The sequence below is a fragment of the Leptinotarsa decemlineata genome, unplaced genomic scaffold, assembly GCF_025532065.1.
Source record: "Leptinotarsa decemlineata unplaced genomic scaffold, Ldec_3_MD MMD2_tig00026282_RagTag_RagTag, whole genome shotgun sequence".
Lineage (NCBI taxonomy): Eukaryota > Metazoa > Arthropoda > Insecta > Coleoptera > Chrysomelidae > Leptinotarsa > Leptinotarsa decemlineata.
Window position 1 is genome coordinate 8,267,297 of NW_027412668.1, and position 23,067 is coordinate 8,290,363.

At 36.4% G+C, this 23,067-nt stretch overlaps 1 protein-coding gene and 1 long non-coding RNA gene across 2 annotated transcripts in view; both read right to left on the reverse strand.

Moving 5' to 3' along the window:
* LOC111502440 (uncharacterized) overlaps window positions 1-23,067 on the reverse strand; it is a 188,159-nt gene that overhangs the window by 79,876 nt on the left and 85,216 nt on the right. The gene's annotated exons all lie outside the window — the stretch shown is intronic.
* Window positions 13,805-14,873, reverse strand: LOC141484645 (uncharacterized). The gene is made up of 3 exons (XR_012466722.1): window positions 14,696-14,873; window positions 14,538-14,630; window positions 13,805-14,236 (listed from the first exon to the last, which is right to left on the reverse strand). It is a non-coding gene; the product is annotated as an uncharacterized lncRNA (long non-coding RNA).

Consider the following 23,067-nt stretch of genomic DNA (forward strand, 5'->3'; position numbering starts at 1 on the left):
AAACAGTACTTTATAAGGCAGTTTGTAGTTGACAGTTGAAGGCATCAATTCAGAGGTCATTTTCAGAATGCTATGACTTTCAGTGTCAACCAAGTCTGTTGCATTCTGCATTGAATTGATTCACGCAATTGGCAATGTGCACATTGCACAAGTCTAAATGCAGTCTTCTCTCTAGAAAATGTGGAGAGGAGGTAGATCTAGAAGGATCTCCATGGCCGCTGATGGTGCGGTACTGATGGCCAAACAAGGCTGTATCTGTGAGCCAGAGAGCTTCGCCTGGGTCATTTTCTGTAAAGCCTTCGGCCACCAGGTAATCGAACCAGAAGTGATCACTGGTCTGACAATCATCACATAAATCCTCAAGTTTTACCATAAATCCTTCAATATGGCCACTTTTTCCGTGAGCGTTCTAGGCCTTGGAGGTCTAGAGGAAGTTTTTGAAAATATCAGGATCATTCATAATAATACCAATTACAAATGAAATAACATTCGACTCAAAACTCAACTATTAGTAGATTATATAAACATATTTAAGTAGTGGTGAAGATAATTCCATAACTGGAGTAAAATTTTGATCAGGAATGTATTTATGCAGCCATAGTCTTAATTCGTGGAAGTGTGTGATTGAGTAAGCATAACCCAATTGTTGTTAATCGTGTTTGATCTGAGTTCGCTTGGAAGTCTGGCCTATGGATATTTGGTGTGATCCATTGAAATGAATATTTGATCAAACTTCGCACACCAAGAAATAGGTAATTTCGAAAATAATCACAAAGTTCAAGTCAGAGATTAATAGTGAGTAGGCTTCTATTCAAATATAATTGCCCAAGAAAATTATAGGAAATAGTGAGTGGGCTTCTATTCAAATATAATTGCCCAAGAAAATTATAGGAAATCTTTTTCGAGAAACAAAGTTCAAAATCGAAAAACATATAGGGTCTTATCCCAGTCACCAAAGGTAAATTATCGTTTTCAATTCAGATTTGCAGTGAACCGTTGATATTTTTTGTAACATTTTCAGGAGCTGAAGTTATAACTGCAGACTTATGAGAGTTAAGTTTTAGGTAATGAGCTGAGGAGATGATAGAAATAGCTTTAATCAGCATCTTCAGATTGGAAAGAGAAATATAACTGTGTGTCATCTGCAAAAGTGGTGAATTTCACAGTTATCAACAAATTGATGGAAGTCACAAATATATAAGTTGAATAGTAGCGGGCCTAGAATTGATCCGTGCGGAGCATTTCTGGAATTGGGTGAAGCCTTCGAAGTATCTTTATCCAACATCATTTTCTGAGTACGATTGGATGGATAGTTTTCCATCAGTGATACTGTGCTTGTCGAAAATTGTGGGTATCAAAGGCCATACTCTTAATTAGAAATATCGAACAGCAATCAATCACTTTGGAGAGGTCATCGGTGTGCTCTAAACCGAGGCCGTTATTATTCTGTTGTCAGTGCCTTTTCTATTACTTTTGATAAACAAGGTTAGATAGATATCTCAGAACAGAGAAGTCGATTGGTGAAGTACCCTTGGCAATGGGTATGATTATGCCATTTTTCCATGCACTAGGAAATTGATAGGTCTCGATAATAGCGTTTCAGGAACATTTTCAGAAAAATTACACACACAGTAACTTCAAATGTTGGACAAGAAATATCCAAGATTGGTCAAGCTATCCCCCATCAATGAATTGTCACCTTGGTAATACTGAAAAATTGGAAAGTGACACATGTTTCTCAAAGGGGTTCGAGTAGGTTCATTAAAGCTGGTCAACAGTATTGAAAGAAGTTCCATCTTTCGGACTCTGGACAATCTTTTCATCTTTCAACCGGTCTATTTTTTCTCAGCCCAATCTGAGTATTTGTGTATTGTTGTTGTCATATCCTCTATCAATTCCACTTTCTTATTTCACGATATTCCATAACACTAATCCTTCGAGGAAGATGATCATTAGAACATCATTATCATCATTATTTAGTTATTATTAGTTTTGATAGTACGAGGCCCGGCAATTAAATAACGAGACTGCGCGCCTAGAGGGTGCCTTAAAGGGGTGGAGAAACAACGAGTAGTGCGTTGTGTATCTGGAAATCTTCTCTATTCACGTACGAAAAAAAAAACGTTTCACTAATAGTATTTGTGCAGTAGCGATTTGGAACGAACGTGTTTTTTCTCGTGCCGAAAACCATGTGTGACGAAGAACAGGAGCAACGTATCAATCTCAAATTTCCCTCATATTTAAAAAAAAACTACGACTGAGTGCTATAAATTGTTGCAAAAGGCCTATGGGGATAATTATCTATCTCGTGCGCGTGTTTTTGAGTGGTGGGAGCGCTTCAGTCAGGACCGTGAGAGCAATGATGTCCAGATCGAAATTCAAGGAAATATTGATCGTTTTTTTCGACATTAACGGTATATCGTGATGACTGAATGGGTTCAGAGGGTTAGACTGTCAACCAGACTTACTATTTGTCAGTTTTGGCAGCACTGCGAGAACGAGTTCGTAAGAAACGGCCGAGTTGTGGAAGAAAAACTCATGGATTTTGACCAGGACAACGCAACTGCCCATAACGCGCTATCTGTGAAGCGATATTTGCTTCACAGATAAATGCCCTCCAGTGCTCGAACATGCGTCGTACTCACCAAATTTGGCACCGTACGACTTTTTTTGTTTCCGAAGATAAAATCTGCTTTGAAAGGGACCCGATTTGAGTCGATGGAAGCGGTAACGCAAAAACCGGCAGAACTCCTAAAGCCTACCAAAAAAGACTTCCAGCACTGCTTCGGTCAATGGAAAAAAGTATGGAAAGCTGTGTGGCATGGCGAGAAAAGTATATTGAAGGGGAGCATTCCAATGTAGAATAATTTTTATAATAAAACCCTTTTCGTAACGATAATGTAATTATCATTTTTCTTGAAGGCATAGTGTTATAGATTATCGTTAACCAACCAAAACTAATAGAGTAAACGACAACAATCATACAAAATATCCAGATTGGGCTGAAAAAAAGAAACGAATGACAGACGAAAAGATTATCCAGAGTCGTGTAGTTTTTCAGCTGGTCATTTTTATAAACAGAGTCGAAAACATGCGTAAGAAAACAGCTATCAGTTACAAGCTCTCTAAATAAATGGTTTTCAAACGGAATATGAAATGAGATTTTCCGTTTCGTGCGTAATAACGAAGCACGAACAGACCTAGCAATTATCTCACGATCATTTCCATTTATTACTAGCAATTAATTGTTAACTAGTGCACATTACCGGGAGGTAATAGTATAAATTGTGATGAAATGGTGTGCGAGGGACACTTCGCGCAAGTGGTGTGAATTCCCAACGAAATTACGATCTCAATGGGATAGTGGCCTGCTGAAGTAAAACTCAATGTATTAGTGCGGGAAATATGGGGGAAGTTTTGGGAGTTTCCTGAAGGGGTCGTTGACACTCAACAAATGTAGGTGGACTGTTCAAATAATGAGGTGGACTTTCAAATTTTGCAAGCTTTGTACATTCGATCAACGATATTTTTATTTTTAATGTTGGTACCCTCGTTTGAAACATGTTCGAAACAGTTTCAGTTGTTTACCATGTTTAGTTTATTGGTCGGTGCTGTCGAAAAAAATGGATTAAAGAATTTGCATTAGATTTTGCGTAAAAAATTAAGGTGAGTGCTTGAACACTTGAAATGTTGAGGAAGTGAAGGAAATTCTCATGAAGAATCGTCGTTGAGGGGTTGCTGAGGATGTTGGCATATTCTGCTGCTGAATTTTGCCAAAAAAAAAAACGGTCGAACGAGGATCGCCCAGGAATTATCGCCTAGTACGAAGTAATAACATGAATAAATATACAATACATAGATAAATACACGAATATCGTAAAAACATGAATCAATACACAATACATAAATAAATCCACAATATATAGATAAATAAATGAATAAAATGAATAAATAAGTTGACAATAGATATACACATATATATAGTTTATATATATATATATATATATATATATATATATATATATATATATATATATATATATATATATATATATATATATATATATGTGTGTGTATATATAGTTTTTATTTCGTGTGTTATAGTTATGAGCAGGGAGTTGGTTGGAGTGTTTTGAAGTATGATATTTAATACTTGTGATGAAGAAGTATAACTGAAGTTATACTTCAGTTTCTTTGAGTTTTCTGAATTTGAATAGAAAGGTTCTTAGTTACTTTGATTCGTATGTTATGTGAAGATTTCATTTTGAGCGATAGTCAATGATGATTCCCAAGTATTTAATTTTTTTACAGGTAGTATGGTAAATTTTTCAGTGGCGCTTTCTATTTTCAATTCTTGGAAATCGGGAAGTCCAGGTGAGCTGCAGCTAAACGGCAAGTAATAAGTCTTGTTTCTGTTGATTGTAAGTAGTTTGTGCTCGAACCATTTTTTTATAATTTCTTAATAGTGTTCAGTTTCAAGTTTCAGATTCTCCCACTTATCAGATTTATAAAATATAGCTGTGTCGTCAGCAAATCCAATTATATCCCTGGAGCATATCAATGAGAACAATCCATTGATCATTGAGGGCTTCTGTTATTTTTGTTGTTAAAGCAATTATTGCGTCTTCAGTAGATGTGTTCTGTCTGAAGCCAAATTGACGTTCTGATAAGATTTTATATTTGTTGAGGAAAGAGACTAATCTGTTTTTAATTATTTTTTCAAATATTTTCGAAAGGTGTGTTATTAAAGATATGGGACGATAATTACTTATTTCTTGAGTATCTCCTTTTTTATGTACGGGAATTACTACTGAATTCTTAAATGCTGATGGGAATGTACTTTGTTCAATGCATTTGTTTACAGTATGCTTCAAAGGGTCAATATGGCAAAGATATTCTGGTGTATGTGGAAGAATTGGTTTTATGACCTAAAATAATCCATTTATTTATCTCATTATGTAATCTGAATAATATTTTATGTTATGGTGAATAATAAATCATTTTTTTCACCGTAGTGTGCGCTGGTCAGACCCTATTCCTCAAAGTCACGATACATTCGGGAGGGCGCGCCAGCATTATCAAGCAATGACCACTCCCCACACCGTGGGGTAAGTGATCATTGGGTCCGAGAATAATGTGCCCTGAGCAAGCGCAGTGAGCCAAGAATGACAGCCTTCTGCATCTGTGCGGCTAAGATTTCTGCCTTAGCGCGGCAAGCCGGTATGATTTTAAGATTCGAGAGTGGAGAGGACATCATTCCACCAAAGACTCCAATAATCAGAACAACCATCTTGACAGAGTGATCTGGATAGAGTCTGCGAAGTTCGAAGAGAAAATCTCGATATTTTATCCGTTTTTCCTGTGGCGGTTCTTCATTCACTTCCTCGTGCATAATATAGTGTTAACGAAAACAAAGAAACATGTGAACACAGACCAGTGAGACACGTCCACCGAGAGATTAACAACTGAATTGAGACACTCATTGCGCCGAACATTTGTTGCTCCGCGGCTGGCGGATGTTTACGGTACCACTCAAACCACTTTGATGCGCACACACACTTGATGCGCAGAACATTTGTTGCTCTGCAGTTGGCGTGTGTTTACGACCGGGGTGGGAAACCTGAGGTTCGTCCAACTTGGTGCAGTGTGGTTCGCTTGAAACCACACACCATGCTGTAAAAACCGACGTACCGGGTTGTATAGTGTATGGGGGGCTTTAGACACATTTTATCGATCCGTCTGCAGTGAACGCACGAAGTGGCTCGTTTGGAGATACTCCACAACGCTCTATAAATATGTATCTTCGTCACATCCACTAGATAAGGGACTATGTTTATTGTTGACACAGTTCCGTTCATCAACATTGTTCGTAATATTCAGAGGCGCGAACGGGGGAAGTAAACATAAGGCTGTGTTGGATGAACGATGTGGGTTGCCTAGTTTTTTGATTTGTTAGAATCGACATAGGTTCACTAAATCGAAATAATGTTTCCCTTTGGAAACATTCTGTATTTATCGAGTGCGTTTAGGTAACATCTGCTGTGTGAATTGAGGTTTTTCAGATTTTTTCACGAATGTTGAAACTAGAGCTTGTGTTGACTGTCTGTGTTTGATTTTTGATACAAACTGAAATCTGTAAAAAAATATTCGACAAAAATAAAGACTCCCCCTTCTTACGGGAACGTTCTGGAGTATATGTTGTATCATCCCCAGATAACTGATAAAATAACAACCCATCTTTTCTTCATTTCGTACTCAAGAAAGATAAACATCTAGTTGATATTTTTTCTTCAAAATCTTCTGCTGGTATAAACGATTATGCCGATTGACCACCTCCTAAAATCCTCTGAATAGATCTGAGAAATACAAAAAACACTAGATGGAGTGAAATTTTTGATGTTCGCTCCAACTTAAGACTAGGAATGAAATACTCTGAGAGAATTTCGATTTCCTCCCGGATGAACAATTCGGTATTAGATCAGAACACTCAACAGAGCTACAAGTACTGAGGGTAGTAGACTTTGCGACCGTAGGCTTCGACCTCGGCAAAGGACACAACACCAGTGCAATCTTCCTAGACGTCTCCAAGGCGTTCGACAGTCGCAAATGAGCGATTTCGGATACTCAAAACCAATGGTAAGATTAATTCAGTCTTTTCTAGCTGACAGGCGATGCCGATGCAGAGTAGGAGACGAACTATCTACAATTCGACTACTGGAAGCAGGGGTCCCGCAAGGAGCAGTCCTTTCGCCGCACCTCTTCTCCGTATATACAGCGGACGTGCCCAAGCCGGAGAACAACTTTAACAAGTTAGCGCTCTACGCAGACGACACGGCCCTGCTGGCAAGATCCACAAGCCAAGTGCATGTTACAAAATACTTGCAGCAACAGGCAGACAGATTAGAGGAGTGGGCCAACCTGTGGAAGATCAGTATAAACCCTGACAAGAGTCAGGCGATACTGTTCACCCGCAGGTTGGTACAACCGGAAGGCAACGTCACCTTCAACTGACAAGATATTCCGTGGACCAGCAAAGCGACATACTTGGGGGTCATCTTAGACAGGAAATTAACATTTCAGTCTCATGTACGGCAGAGAATTGGAATGGCTAGACACGCCAGACAACGACTGGCACCTATCACAGGACGCAGAAGCGACATGGGGTTGAAAGTGAAGTTGCTAATGATCAAAACCGTCCTCATGCCCATAATTCTGTATGCCTGCACTACCTGGGGCCAGTGCGCACAGACATACAGGAAGCAGATATAGTCGTTTATGAACGCGAGCGTAAGGGCCGCCGTAAACGCGCCGTACTATATTCCAAATTGATACATATACAGAGACTTAGACCTAAACACGCAATATGTGGACGTGTATATGAGAGAACACGCAGAAAGCGTGTTCGATATAATCCGATCTCACAACAACCCAGCGCTACGCGATCTACACGATGCGTTGAACATGGATGACCCCAGGTTCCGAGAAAGGGACAAACATCCAAGGCCGACTAAGCAGAACCTACGACCGCCCCCACGAGTCGCCGACAGGCGACTCCGGTAAGCATACTATCCACATTTTCTTACAGCAAGTTCACCGCAGAACAACTCGACCACGATCCAATTATCCTAAGATTCACTGAGGAACGCCCGACGTTAATAACAATAGCCGCCGGTTAGTTTTTGGGGGCCCCCATGCAGAAATTCAGTTAGGAATAGTCAGACAAATCACTTTTTACCGATCGCGAAAGGAGCGCACCTAAAGGCTGACTTTCGACCAAAAGAGGTCAGATGTCAATCTTGCTGAAGTGGCCATCAGTAAGTTGAGGACCGGTCGGAGAGCGGGCGTGGATGAAGTGGGGTGGTAGGTTCTCCTCGCTGAATAGCTGGGGGGGTGGGAGCTTCCACTTCAGGGCACTCAACCCGGGAGGGGGCATGGGGGGTATTTTCAATTATGGAATATCATTGACAATAAGTCGATGATGGTCACTATCTTGCACTGACGAGTGCCCGTTTCAAAATTGAAGGTCGACTCTTTCAGTTGTATTGCCAATTGCATATGCAGACAATTTTCTGTGAAGATTCCTGCACTGACGCCTGTCGGGTATAATCCAATGCCATTCGTGTTATTAGCCAGTGGAGTAGTTGTTTTCTGATAGGCGTCAGTCCATTCAACCTGATGTGTAGGTATATCCGAGACTGGCTTAAACCTTTAAGGTTCATGTCTTTTTTTTTATTTTTTTTAATAATAAATGAGTTTTATTTACAAAAATGAGATGTTGAGTTCATGTCTTGAGATTTGTTTACGGCCAGTGTTCAAGGATAGCCCACTGACTTTTTATTTATTAAAATTGACAACTACTTCATTAAAAGAAATATCAACATTTAAACATGTCTACAAGGCACACTCAAAATTAAATGAAACAGTTCAATACAGAGCTGACTAAAAATCAACCATTTCTAATAAAAATCTCACAATAAAATGTGTTTTCATAACGTTAGTTGTGGATGTTCATCAAGTATCGGCCAATTCCATTGTATAAATACAAAAGAATTCGGGATGTATTGACAGATCATTTGAGTATCAACAAATACATTTCTGAGCTATCATATCAACTTCGTATATCAGTTTATTAGTCCACGAACAAAACTATTTGATAACAGAAAAGTTGATTAATGTGAACATGGAAAAAACATCAACAGAAAGCAAACACTTCACCATTAGTAAAGAAATGATGATGTTGAGACTCCAAAACGGAGCTGGATATGAAGAAAACACAAAAAACCAGACAGACTGAGACCATCAACCCTCAGAATATAGTTTTTTGGTATAGAGAAACTTGAAAACAACGGGGACACATCGAATTATATAGGGTCTCCTAATGAGTACTTTCTGTCTTGAAATTTGAATAAAACAAAGTATGTGCGAGATATCACCGAAATTTTTCATTCGCTTGAGATACATATTGATACCATCATTGTGAAATATCAGACATCGATCAACTGTCTGCCACGGCTTCCTTGGTTGGAACGCATCCAAAACTTCCAATTTTCCATGACTCCGGCGCATAAATCAGGCTGAATTTGACCGAAGCATAAGTTTTGTAGCTTTTGAGGACCGCTGTGGTTAATGGCTTATTCGTGTACACCTGTGACTTAAGAAAACCGCACAAGAAAGAATCTAACAGTGTTAACTCCCACGATCATGGTAGCCAGTTCATATCACCTCCACGTGAGATGCTCATGCCCTCAAATCGCTCGTGCAGAATATCCGATGTGGAATGAGCCACGTGGCACGTAGCGTCGTCCTGTTGAAACCACATGTCGTTGGTGTCTAGATCATTCAATTCAGGCCGAAAGAATTTGATAATCATCGATCTATAGTGCTCGCCGTTGTCCGTGATAGCCTGGCCAACGTCGTTCTCAAAGAAATATGAACGAATGAAGCCGCGAGCACAAAATTCACACCAAACAGTCACTTTATGGATATATATGGAATAAGTGTCTATGTTGTTGAAAAGTGTGGTCATTTATTGTTGGACGTGCTTGAAAATATCATTAATACCTCTCTAAATGAAGGATGTTTCCCCTCAATGCTGAAGTTGGCCAGAATCTCCCCAATCTATAAAAAAGGATCTCAGAACTACCCCAAAACTTCAGGCAAATATCAATCATGCCTTGCTTTTCAAAAATATTTGAAACTCTTCTTCATAATCAACTAGTTAATTACTTCCATAAGAACAAAATCCTCAGCAGTATGGTTTTAGGAAAAATATGTACACTTTGGATGCTATCAAGTCATTAACTCGTGACATATAAACCAGTTTTGAAAGAAACGGAAAATTTTTGTGAATCTTCACAGACCTAAGTGCAGCTTTTGATTGTGTTGATCATGACATACTACTGAGGAATATGGAGTACTACGGAATAAGAGGAGTGGCACTCAAACTTATCAAATCCTACATTTCCAATCGATTTCAAGTAGTTTGTATTGAAAATCAGAGAAGTACTCCTCAGATAATAAGTGAAGGAGTTCCTCAGGAATCAATATTGGGCCCCCTTCTCTTTATTATTTATATTAACGATTTGCTGAATATGTTCACCACAAATATCGAGACAATGAGGTATGCTGATGACACCACATTTGGAATCAGTATCAAAAAAAGGAGAGTGTTCGGCTACAATCCTTGGGAAAGTTATGGAACAAGCAAAAACCTGGTTCTTGACAAACAAGCTCATACTCCATGAAAAAAAAACTGAAAATCTCATTGTCGAATGCAGAATATCCTACAATGTAGATATGCTGCACACTAAATATGTGGGTGCAGATGTAGATGTCAGGCTACTATGGAACATACATATGGTCGAAAGCACCAAACCACATTTAAATTGGTTCAACAACAAATTACGTGACATGCGCGAAACTCTTAATTTCATAATTGATGCTTACCGCCAAACTGACCGACCAGAGCTGAAAAACTTGATAGATAATTACAGAATGAAATATAGACAAGCCCTCTCACATGCAAAAATACAATCCAATGATAACTACATAAGGAATAGTGTTAATGAACCTAGAGCTATGTGGCAACTCATTAACAGACATAGAGAAAGTAAATCTAATGTAAATTCAAATAGTTCCACAGGAGAAGATTTCAATGAATATTTCAGTAATGTAGCAAAAAATTCTGTTAACAATCTGTCACAACAGAAATTCAATAAATCTGCTACTGACTTTCTTGAAAATGTCAATGTCAACCATATTCAAATGTTGAGCTTTGTGGAATTCACATACATAGAGGTAAGGGATGCCATATTCACTTTAAAAAACAAACAGACAAAGGACATATATGGTTTCAATACCAAAATTATCAAATGCGTTGCTAATGACATAGTGTACCCCCTTACTAACATATACAATGAGTGTGTGAAAGAAGGAACTTTTCCTACTTGTCTCAAATTGAGTTGTGTAATTCCAATACATAAAGGTGGCGCAACAAATCTGATATCAAATAATCGACCTATCTCTATCATACCTTATTTTGCCAAAATATTCGAAATACTGCTGAAAATACCTTCAACTAATCACTTTGAGCAACATAATTTATTTACTGTACAATTCGGTTTTCGATCCCAACACTCAACAACAATGGCTATAAATTCACTTGTTGAGACTATAACTGATAGTTTTGAATCCGGCGGATTCACAATGTCATTTTTTTGTGACTTAAGTAAGGCGTTCGATTGTGTTTGCCCTAAAGTTTTGCTCTCAAAACTTCAATATTATAAATTATCTACAGGTAGTCTTAAACTGATGAAGTCCTATCTGGACGACAGACAGCAAACTGTTTACTTGAATGGCAAATTTACTAGCTTACTTCCTATTGAGTATGGAGTTCCCCAGGGGTCGATATTGGGACCGATCCTTTTCTTGATTTACTTGAATGATATAAGATTTAGTGACACAAGTGCTAACTTCGTGTTGTTTGCTGATGATACAACTGTATCAATTTCTGGAAATAATATTGATACTTTGCGTACCACATTCGAGGATACTCTGACAAATGTCAGTGAGTGGTTTGCCGTAAATAATCTTAAACTTAATGGAAATAAGAGCCAAACAGTCATTTTTTCGTTGCGCAAAGTGCCAGATATCAGTAACCCTGAATATGTTAGGTTTCTAGGCGTATACATTGACCCCAAATTGACTTGGAATGTAAATATTGATAGACTCATAGTCAAAATATCCAAAAATACTTATCTCCTGAGGAACTTACAAAAAGCGGTATCAAAATCAGTTCTGAAAACAGCTTTCCATGGGATTATTCAATCTCACATATCGTATTCAGTACTTGTCTGGGGCCATGTGCCCAATGCATCAGATTTATTTGGCATCCAGAGAAGAGCAATTAGGATTCTTAATAACCTTTCTTACAGGCAAGACTGTAGAAGTAGCTTCATAAATAATAAAATACTTACACTTCCATCATTATATATATTGCAATGCCTGCTACATGTTAAAAAACATATAAGAGGTTATACTACACATGATGCAATCCACAGTTATAACACTCGAAATAATTCAAATCTGTATCTACAGAACCATAGAGTCAACAGAACCAGAACTGGCGTAAATTATTATGCTCCAAAAATGTATAATTCGCTTCCCCAAAATATCAAAAATCTACCTTTGAAGGAGTTCAAATACAGAATCAAAAGTTTTTTAATTAAAAAAGCTTTTTATTCCTTAGATGAATATTTTAGTGATGGTTTTCGAGGCATGTAATACCACTTAATCATATATATTTCAACTTGTTTTATATTTCTATTTCATAGTTACTTTGTTTTATTTGCACAAATGTATGTATATCTATAGTAATTGTCCATATAACCATTCAAGTTATCTGAATATTTTATATTTTGTATTTATAGATAAGCAATATCTGTTATGACCTGTGTAAACTTTGTATTAGCACCAAATATATACTACTACTACTACTACTACTACTATATATACAATTTGCAATAGACTAAATGGTGCAGTGTTTGCTATAAGAAAAAAACAACTTGTTAACCAATCCGCTGCAATAACTACTTATTATGCAGTGTTCGAATCCATTATTAGATATGGCTTGTCTGTCTGGAGCTCGGCAGCTCAGTTATATTCAAATGTTATATTCGTTATTCAGAAGAGGGCTGTAAGATCTATTATAGAAGCTAATTTTGAAGACTCCTGCAAACCAATCTTTAAAACGTTGAGAATGATGACTTGATAATTTTTGTTAAGTTACTATGTGTCGAACAAAATATTAATAGTTACTCTGTTGTTTCCGATATACACGGTCATAATACTAGAAATGAAGATAATTTGAAAATACCTCAAACCCGGTTACAAAGAATGGACGATACTATTGATATTAAAACATACAATGCCCTACCTCTTCCAGTTCGTTCTCTGAACTTTACTTAACTCAAAAAACACTTAAATCCCCTATATCGTATTAATGACTTTTTCCATTCATTCCCTGGACCATAGAGCAAAGATGGTACTGTATTACTATTTTTAATGCAGAGGTAAGTATCTTCTGAACATTTTATATTTTACTTTTTGAGCACATTTAATTTTATCGTACATGTTGTTGAAAGTTGAAGTTTTGTTATGAACCAAATAAAATTTGAATTTGAATTTATCGAGATCACGCTCTTGGATCTCGTGTGAATTGGTATCGTTCCAAATTCGACAATTTTGTTTGTTCACTTATCCATTCATCCAGAAATGGGCCTCACCGCTGAAGATGGTTTTTTTATGAAAACTGGGGTCAGTTGCCCACATAGCAATAGATATTCCAGGTATATTTCATGAATATACATTTAAGGATATTGTATTATGCTATGAATATGCCATGGATATATATATCTTCTGGAGAATATTCCCTGGAAGTGCTCCTGGCGAACCTTTGATATATTTTAAGAATATTCCTTGGGAATATTCTTGGAATATCTTATAATATTCTTAGAATATCTAAGGTATATTCTATTAAGAATATTCCAGGAATAGAACCCGAGGAATATTCATAAAATATTCAGGATATTCTTAGTTTATTGTAGGAATATACAATAGAGAAACACCATAGAATATTCTTTAAATATATTTTATGAATATTCTAGGAATATTTGGAATATTCCAAGAATGTGACGAGTAACCGCTATTAGGCATGTATATATTGCATTTTGATACAAGATTCACACAAGTAATAAAACACATAATATTCATAAACAAATATATTTTAAAAACAATATACACTGAAATATTTGACGTTTCAACCAATATTAAAAATAAAAAATCTAATTCAAAATATTTATTCACTGAATAAAATATTCCTGAATACTGTCATATTACAAATATTAGAAATGTATTCAAATTAGGATGTTCCTACTATCAAACAAATGTATACTAAAAAATATACTAAAATAACAACTCTGTGAATTCATCAGCACTAATTAAAAAATAATAAATATATCATTTCATTGAAAAAGAAAAAGTGTATTACATCAAGAAATAGGTTAGGTTAGGTTTCTCACTTCGAAAAATAAACCCACAAATGAAGTATTTAAAATGAGTGGTATGATGGGTTCTTCAATGAATTTCACTTACTTAAAGTTATTCAAACTTTGCTCACCAGAATAGTTTTCCTTATATTTGTCCAACAATGCATCAGCCAGTGTTTCAATAGTAATACCTGGAACAAAATGTACATTAACGTTCATTATCACTATTTGAAAGTGGCACAATAAAACTGGAATAAAAATCAAATAGATATTTTTCGCATAGGTTACTCATGAACATTTACAGCATTTTATGACTTGGAGAGCAACTTGCATTGTCTTGTTGAAAAGTAATCATTACGTTTTCAGTTCCTTGGCGCACCTGCCTATACCAGGTACCACTCTGTTTCCTTTTGGGCAAATTGATACTATCTTGAAAACGAGTGATAAAAATTATGAAAACAAACGATACAAAAGAATGTGTCATTCACTTACTTTTCTCTATTGAAGATACACAGCTGAAATCACTCTAGTTCAAACATGTACTTAGTCAAACCAACAAATCCCACACACCAACTCTCCTCGAACCTAAAATGAGGTATAGTAGGTTAATCACCATGACTTTACTATCGATACTATTGCATTTTACTTACTTTTCTTGAAGACTGAATAGATGCAACTCTCCTGTTTGAAGATCCAAAATCAAACTATTCGCTGTACTGCAAATTGGACAACCCCAAATTATAAATGGTACACTGAACGTGACAGAATTATACTTTGATAATAACACCAACACATCTTGCATTACACACGCGAACCTACCACGTCAACCGCCATGTTGAATCAAATGTCGAATTTAACGCAAACGCAAATGTACCATGCATTAAGGGACAGCCGCTTTCACAGAGCTTATTCGACTGTCGCGCGCTACACTTCAATTGACCAATGAGAAACGTTTACTCCAATTATTCACTTCCCCATTTCTCTGTTTCTAGGATTTTTCGCTTTGTAATTAAATAATTTCAAATACAAAAAGACAAATAGGATGAGAATTACCCAATTTATTGATGCAATTGGTTCATTTATTGGCTCATTCAAATTTTTTTGTCGTTTCCAACAGTTGCTGTTGGAGCAATTCATCCAGAATCTTTGCGTTGAGTTCAAAAACTGGTTAACACTATCAGGGTTATATACATTAGGTTATGCATTCGATTAAGATCTTCAAATATTTTTGTTTTTAATAATATTGAATTATTTGAATACGTTATTATAAGATTATTCAAAATTCCATTGTATAGAATATTCCAAAATATACCGTGGGGATATATTCTAAGAATATACCATATGGTATATTCGATCGACAATATTCTTAGAATATTCAAGGGAGAATAATCCATTTATAGACATTCTATGCACATTCTTTCGGGAATAATCCTGCCATATTCATTCAAGCATATTCTATGAATATTCTAAAGGCATGTATATATTCCAAGAATATTCTATGAATATTTGGAATATATACGTTCGTTTTATGATATACAGGGAATATTCCATGAATATCTAGTGCTGTGTGGGTGGCAACTGTTCCAGAGCCCATTCAGCGAACACACGTCGTTATCTATAATCTTTCACGTTCAGTTCCTGCGACAGTTGAATTTTGTACAAGTGCAGGCCCACGTCACGACGCAAAATTCGCCAAGTTGTGGTATACGATTTTTGTGAGTCTCGCGAAATCAACCTCCTCGGATTCTCCAACACACTCTCACATACAGCGGCGATGTCTTCGGCAGATCTTACATTTTGTCGACTCACGGGAGTTGATCGTTCGTTTACTGAACCACGTGTTGTCGAATACTATATCCGTCCATAATGATTCAACAAAACAGACTGAATAAATGACCAATAATTTGGCAGATCTAGCTTCAACAAGATGGCTGTCCCTGTTGGGAGACCCTATATTAGAATCTTTCTATTTCACATACTTCACTTTACATACATACTCCACATACTCAACCTTCTCTATGAAATTAATCGAACTAATAAGACTTCTATTCCATTGTGAGATTGAGCGAGTTCCAAATTGTTACCTCAGTCAGTCAGTTTTTGTTTCGGACGTCCCAGACTGTCTTGAATCAAAGTTTTTGGTTTCGATGTTGATATCTGTGAGAATTAACATTTATGTTTGTTGAAATGTACTAGTACGTATAGCATCTCATTTCATACCTAATTACCATGAATAACATCATCATTTCATAAACTACACCTCACGATTTATTCTCCACAAACTTTTTTTTGAAAAATATATCACGATATGTTTCGCTAACACAGTAGCTTTATCAAAATTACTGTTGATGCGACATCGGTGTAGACAAAAAATCTTCTATGTACGAACATCTACAAGAAACAAACCACAAAATAAGTAAGGAAAATCTCAAAATCTCACAGACATGTAGTAAAGGAAGGAAAATGAATTTGTTGGAAGCTATGGAAATCAATAAATCAATTAAAAACTCAAAATATGAAACCTTCAACGACAAACAGATTTGTGTAGGTCTTCACTTTTGAATTTACCTATAAAGATGACAACGCAATTAATCACAGTTTGAAGTTTATGTAGTTGGTATTAATGAATGTTGGTATACAGCGCGACTCACGGTCGATGGAAGGTTAGACGTTTCTAGAACACTTGAGAATGGTGTAAAAACCGAAAGTTTGGTCGTATTAATATCAATACATTAAGTAAGTGGAAATTAAACAAAGTATTTCATTCCTATATCTAATTGAAGATGAATTTCCACAAAATAAATAAGTCATCAATATCACAAATTCAATTTTGGCTTGAACAGCGGTTTGGTAAGTGCATCTGCTACTTGGTGTTCTGATGCTATTTTTTGAATTGAAATAGCACCATTTAAGACCAGTTCCCTTACAAAATTCACTGTCCAAATTGGCATGTATACGTTCGAGTAGCGATTTCACATGTTTCTTATTTTGGTGTCCAAGTCTCTCGTGGTATAGCTGCAATACCTTTTCATTGCCAACTGTATTCACATTAACAGCAACTTCGGGTTTAACGAATTTCAAATTAAGTTTGTACAATCCTACATATCTGTTTCTTGTTCCAACTAAAATAGTTTCTACGGAGAGTTTTATTGTACATTTTTCAGCACTTGAAATGAATAGGCTATCCGTGTTTTTATCTTGCTCGGATAAAATAGAGAAAATATTTTTGTTTATTTCTGGAAGATACCATACGTTTGTCATGGTGAAAATCTGTGTTCTTTCGTTTACACAAGCTTTCACTCTCAAAGTACCTAGACCTAGAGCTGGGATTGAATCTCAATCAGCTATTGTAACCCTATGATTTCCAACAAAAGGTGTGTATTTTCGAAACATATTACTTTGATTGGTGATATGATTCGTAGTACCATTATCAACATACCAAATGTCTTTATCATATGTTTGTTTCTGCTACGACAGTCACATTGGTATCACTAGTTTTATGTTTTCATTTCTTGGTTTTGAAGGTTTTCCATCTACTTTCCTTTTGAAACACTATTTTATTTTATGTCCCTTTCGTTTAAAATATTCACAAAACAGGTTCATATTGTGATTTCCTTCGAATTTTTCTTTATTTTCCATAAACATCACTTCCTCTTTGACCAAGGATTGGGATGATTAAGCTTCGTATACACAAAGTTGGTTAGTTGAACTGTCAATTGTTCTTTCGTTCTTCGACATTATCATCCAACTTGACTTGAACGAAAAATACTCTGGAGTCTCCAAAATCTTGCAAATCAGCAACAATTCTGGTGAATCGCATTCACAGATGTTTCCATTCACTACTTCATCCTTGGTGATTTCATTTTGCAGAATATTCCAAAGATTTTTGAGTTTACAAATATGAGATGGAATGACATCTTCTGGGTGTCGTGTGTAGCTGAAGAATTGCATGCATGTGTCATATGTTTTGTCCTCAACCAAACCATCATTCTTGTAATTCTTGCCACACTTCACGAACAGTGGTGTACCTTTTCACTTTTGCAAGAATTTCTTGAGTCATATTTACTGTAAGAACCAGTAAAGCATTATTGTCTGCTTGATTGAAGTCTTTCAAATCATTCTCATACTTTGTTCTCTGAGTTTGGGTTGTGTTTTCTGGTGAAGGTTCGGGTAAAGTTAATTCTCCTTCAACTATCTCAGTACCGCCTTGAGTACTTCGTAATAGTAAGCTGCTCTTGTATTTCCATGATGACCAGTTTGACTTGCCCTCAAGTAATCCTATTTGTATTTAAGTTGCATCCATTTTGCTTCCAGATTGCTTCAGAACAATGTGAAAAATTTTCAGCAAGAAAATTTCAGCAGTTTCTTATAATTTGGGAAAATTTCTTATACTCCGGAACCTCAGGCTAACCAACCACGCTCTGCTACCATGTTGAAGTAGAGGAAATATCTCAAGTAAACTCTTAAATGAATGTATTAATTTCAGACAACTCGACTCACACTTTTTATCATGTCAAAATCAATCTCTCAAATATCTATAAACATATACAATGTGAACGAAAACAAATTGACAAATTATGAAGATGGTGATTTTTCAACAAAAAAAACATAACATTATCATTGATTTTCTCCAAAATGTGATGAAACGGCTGTATAACTATGCTTGGATTAATCAACATACAACCAGTCATATCTATTTCCTCAAAATGAATTTACAGCATATCGCATGAATCATCTGATTTGATAGAGTGAATTGTGATTTGCTATCGATGCAGTGATAAATCATGAATACAATGTACTGGGTATATGTCTATTCATGATCGATTATATTCGAGGTCGACGATCTTCCTCTATGAAATGTAATTGCGACATCTGCCCGCTTTCGTTGTTCGATGAGTTTGTTGAACCATTCGATTAATTATGAGCCAAGTATACGATGGAAATTCTGTCGTTGGCTGAAACGTCCGGTTGGCCCAACACTCTGGCACGAAATGGTTGTTCATCGGTGGAGGGGCGTATACCCACTTATTTGCGAAAGAGACTATGTTTCTTTGTAAAGAACTACATTGGGTCGTTTTTATTCATTTCTGAACCTGATTACGTAATGAAAATCGTAGATACTTGTTACTTACATTTTTTCCACAAAACAACATTCTATTCTACGAAGCCGTATCATTCAACATTCAATACATTTATTTATGAAAGTAAATTACACTTTCATATTTAACTTTATTGTCGGTTCTGATAGTCTAAAGGAAATGCTTTTTCTACAACAGAATAGATACATAATCTCGTTGCAATCACTAATGTTTGTGATAAATGTTCCATTCCAAATAGGTCTTTATTCCCCTTTCACAAAATAAAAGGAAATAGAAACCAGGTAAATATTGGGTACATGACAGGTAGTTATAGAAAACTACTCATTATTCATAGTGATTTCTGGTGTCTTCAGCAGATTGGGTTGATATATTATATTGTATGCAATTGTGAAGCGAGTCAGTTTTATCTTTGTTATATATCAATATTATGAGCTTCTAATAATCAGGAAGAACCTTTAGAAGTGAGTAAACATACATATCCACATGCTATTTCATATAATTGAAGAAAAATCATCTTTGTCGAAGTGTAAGTCACGCAGGTAGCTATAGCTGCCTACGTGGTGATGTTAGATGATGCCTAGGAATGCTAGGTCTTCTAATTGAAACCACAATTGTGCGGTTAGCTCCTGTTGGTGACACCGTGCATGTTTGAAGTTTTTCATTTTTGGTAACCAGTTGTTGTACATCTTTGCAATTGGCTGCACCGCGCTGATGAGGCCAATAGCCAGAAACACGTGTCCGCGGTTTGCCTCCATTTTTTGAGTGTTCTGTTCACAACTTTTCCGTTTTGATCCATATCATACACACTCAATAACATCTTTGTCTCTGTATTTATATCCTGGACCCGGAAGTCACGCAGGTAGCTACTGCTGCCTATGTGGTGATGTTAGATGATGCCTAGGAATGCTGGGTCTTCTAATTGAAACCACAAATGTGCGGTTAGCTCCTGTTGGTGACACCGTTCATATGTGAAGTTTTTCATTTTTGCTAAACAGTTGTTGTCCACCTTTGCAATTGGCTGCACAGCGCTGAAGAGGCCAATTGCCAGAAACACGTGTCCGCGGTTTGCCTCCATTTTTTGAGTGTTCTGTCCACAAATGTTTCCCTTTTGATTTATATCATACACACTCAATAACATCTTTGTCTCTGTATTTATATCCTGGACAATGGATGTATTTTAGTGGAAATTTTTTGACGTTTACAATAACAGATCATTTTTGTATTGGTTCACATAATATTTAGTTTTGATAAATTTTGATTACAAGGCTAAGATGTTTTCTATATTTTTCGGACACCTCCTCTCTTCTTAATGGCAAAAATGCAGGACTTTCAATATTTTCGATTAAGTGTTTTTGTCTGATGAAATATATATATATATATATATATATATATATATATATATATATATATATATATATATATATATACATATATATATATATATATATATATATATATATATATATATATATATATTTATATAATATTCAGATACTAACTTATTCACCTTTCTCTCATTCAATACTTTCAATTTTGCGTAGTTTAGATGCAAATATTCGTTGAAAATTTTTTCTTCAAGTTGAAACCACAATCCTCTATTAATGCGAGTAAATGAATCATGGTTCGATGATTGATCATTACAATAGACAATTTCACGCATATTTTGCATATAGTGTGATTTTCAAATCGATTTATTTTGTTGATTTTACGGGCTGTGCATTATTCTTTATTGCAACAAAACACGAGTTTTTTTGATGTTTTGAACTGTCAAAATACAATGATCACAGCCTTCTGTGATAGATGCTTGCTGACGCTGGTTATGAATCCCATACCATTAAAGCGCGTATAACCCACAATAATAGAAACGTAAAAATCAATTTTCTACCATTTGTAGTTAGGTAACTCAAAATTCATGTAAAATTGATGAATATACTATTTTTCATCTTGAAATGGTATTCCCATGCATCTACAATAAATAAAAATTACCAATTTGAAGGCCTAAATGATTGCTGGAAAAATAAATTTTAGGAATATTTGATATTCCACCACAATTCAGCGTGAAATTTTCTTACCGAATACGGAATATCCGGAATTTTTTCCCCCGTCTGCGACTCGTGAAATTTTCAAAATATTCATGAGCTTGAAAAACTTTCCAGAAATAATTTGACCTTTAGTAGTATTACTGGAGAATATTAAATGAGAAATAACAACTAAAATGCTTATATACATTTACATTGAAAAATCCACCACATGCAATCAATGTTTTCAAAACTTTTGGACGTCGCTATACGTATGAAATAGATTTCATCAGAAATATTTGAACAGATCTTTCCATTAAATTTTCAATGAGAGGAAAACTCATCCAATCCATCCAATTTTTGAACAACTTCGGGTCTTGCTTCTCTTCATCTTGACTAATCGAATTACGGATCTATCGACCTCGAGCCGGCTTTTTAATCTCTCCCTCGAAAAGAAGTCATCGGAGAGATCAGATTTCAACGCAGAAATGAGTTATTGATTGACTACTCCCGAGTGTAGAGTGTAACTGTCTGGGTCACATAATTGAATCAGAAAGTATTTAGGAACTTGAATTCCTTCTCGTTTCTTCGAAAGAAAGGAAATATTGATTGAGTCGACGCGAGTGAATCAGTTCAGCTTGTGGAACAGAATTTAGACTGAAGAATAATGACAATACATACATTCGTCAACAATTGGAATGGACTTTACGAAAACCTAAAATGTCATTGCAATTGAATGGCACGTATTTGATTCCTCAGATATATTTGTGATGCACTCTTTGGAACCTTTGGTGTAGTAATGAATATTACTGGAGTTTTTTCCCAACACCAAACCGCTATTTTAGCACCTCGACATGTGATTTGATCACCAAGTGATCATCTTCAAGAAGAATATGTTATATGTTTTATATATGTTTTTTCCGTTACCCAGCTATCGTACTACTACGAACGACAACCCTCAGGAGTCGAAACTTGTGTGAGCTAAGGACTAATGAGGTCTTACCTTTGATCACTTGGTGATCCAAACATGTTTCGAGGAATCGTTCCCCTTGGGGAACCAGGCGAAACCTCATTGTAATCAGCCTTTCTCTGGTAATGCGGGGCTTTGCCATCTCTTCCCCTCTACTCTTGGGAACACACAACACACACGGGTGCCAAGAGCTCCGCCTAGAATAAAGGAAAAAAACCGGCTGCCCCTGCAGGAAAGCGCCCTTACTTGAGCACCTCCACGGAGGGAATCTCAAGAAGGTTGAAGAAGCTGGGCAACGACAGTATAACAGCAAAACCTCAACGAAGGCTGCCGTGAGACACCTCAAGGTTGCCAAAGAAAGTATTTGTGTGGCGAATCTTTGCCTTCACCTGCCGATATACAGGAGATGTCTCCTGGTGTCCTGCCCACCTTTTTGAAAAGGACAGGATGGACGATGACCTAGGAGGACAACTCCTCGGGAAAATGTTCAATGGGTTACGTGTGCTGTGAGTCTACACTTACCTCCCTCCCCCTACTGTACAGATACAGATGTATCGAGGTGTGAAAATAACGGTTTGTTGTTGACATTAATACACATTAGGAATTCATGACCCTCACTGTGTCTGTTAAAACGCGATAAACTGAAAAATTACCAAACATATTCTCATACGGTTCTCACAACAGGAAGAGTGATTCAAGAAGACGGTTTATCCGTATAATTCATCAATGTTTGGTGTTGATTGGTTAAAACATGACGTTGTTCTCCGTGCGAAGACGGGAAGGCGGTGCTACTAGAGAAATTTCATCGAAATCGCTGCTCAATTCTCCAAGACAACAAATCGATTCACCACATAGTGTTCCTCCTTTATAGGTCTACAAAAAGCCTTCGTTGGTGTATGTCTATCTTTCAAGGATAGTTTAATTCTCACAAACCG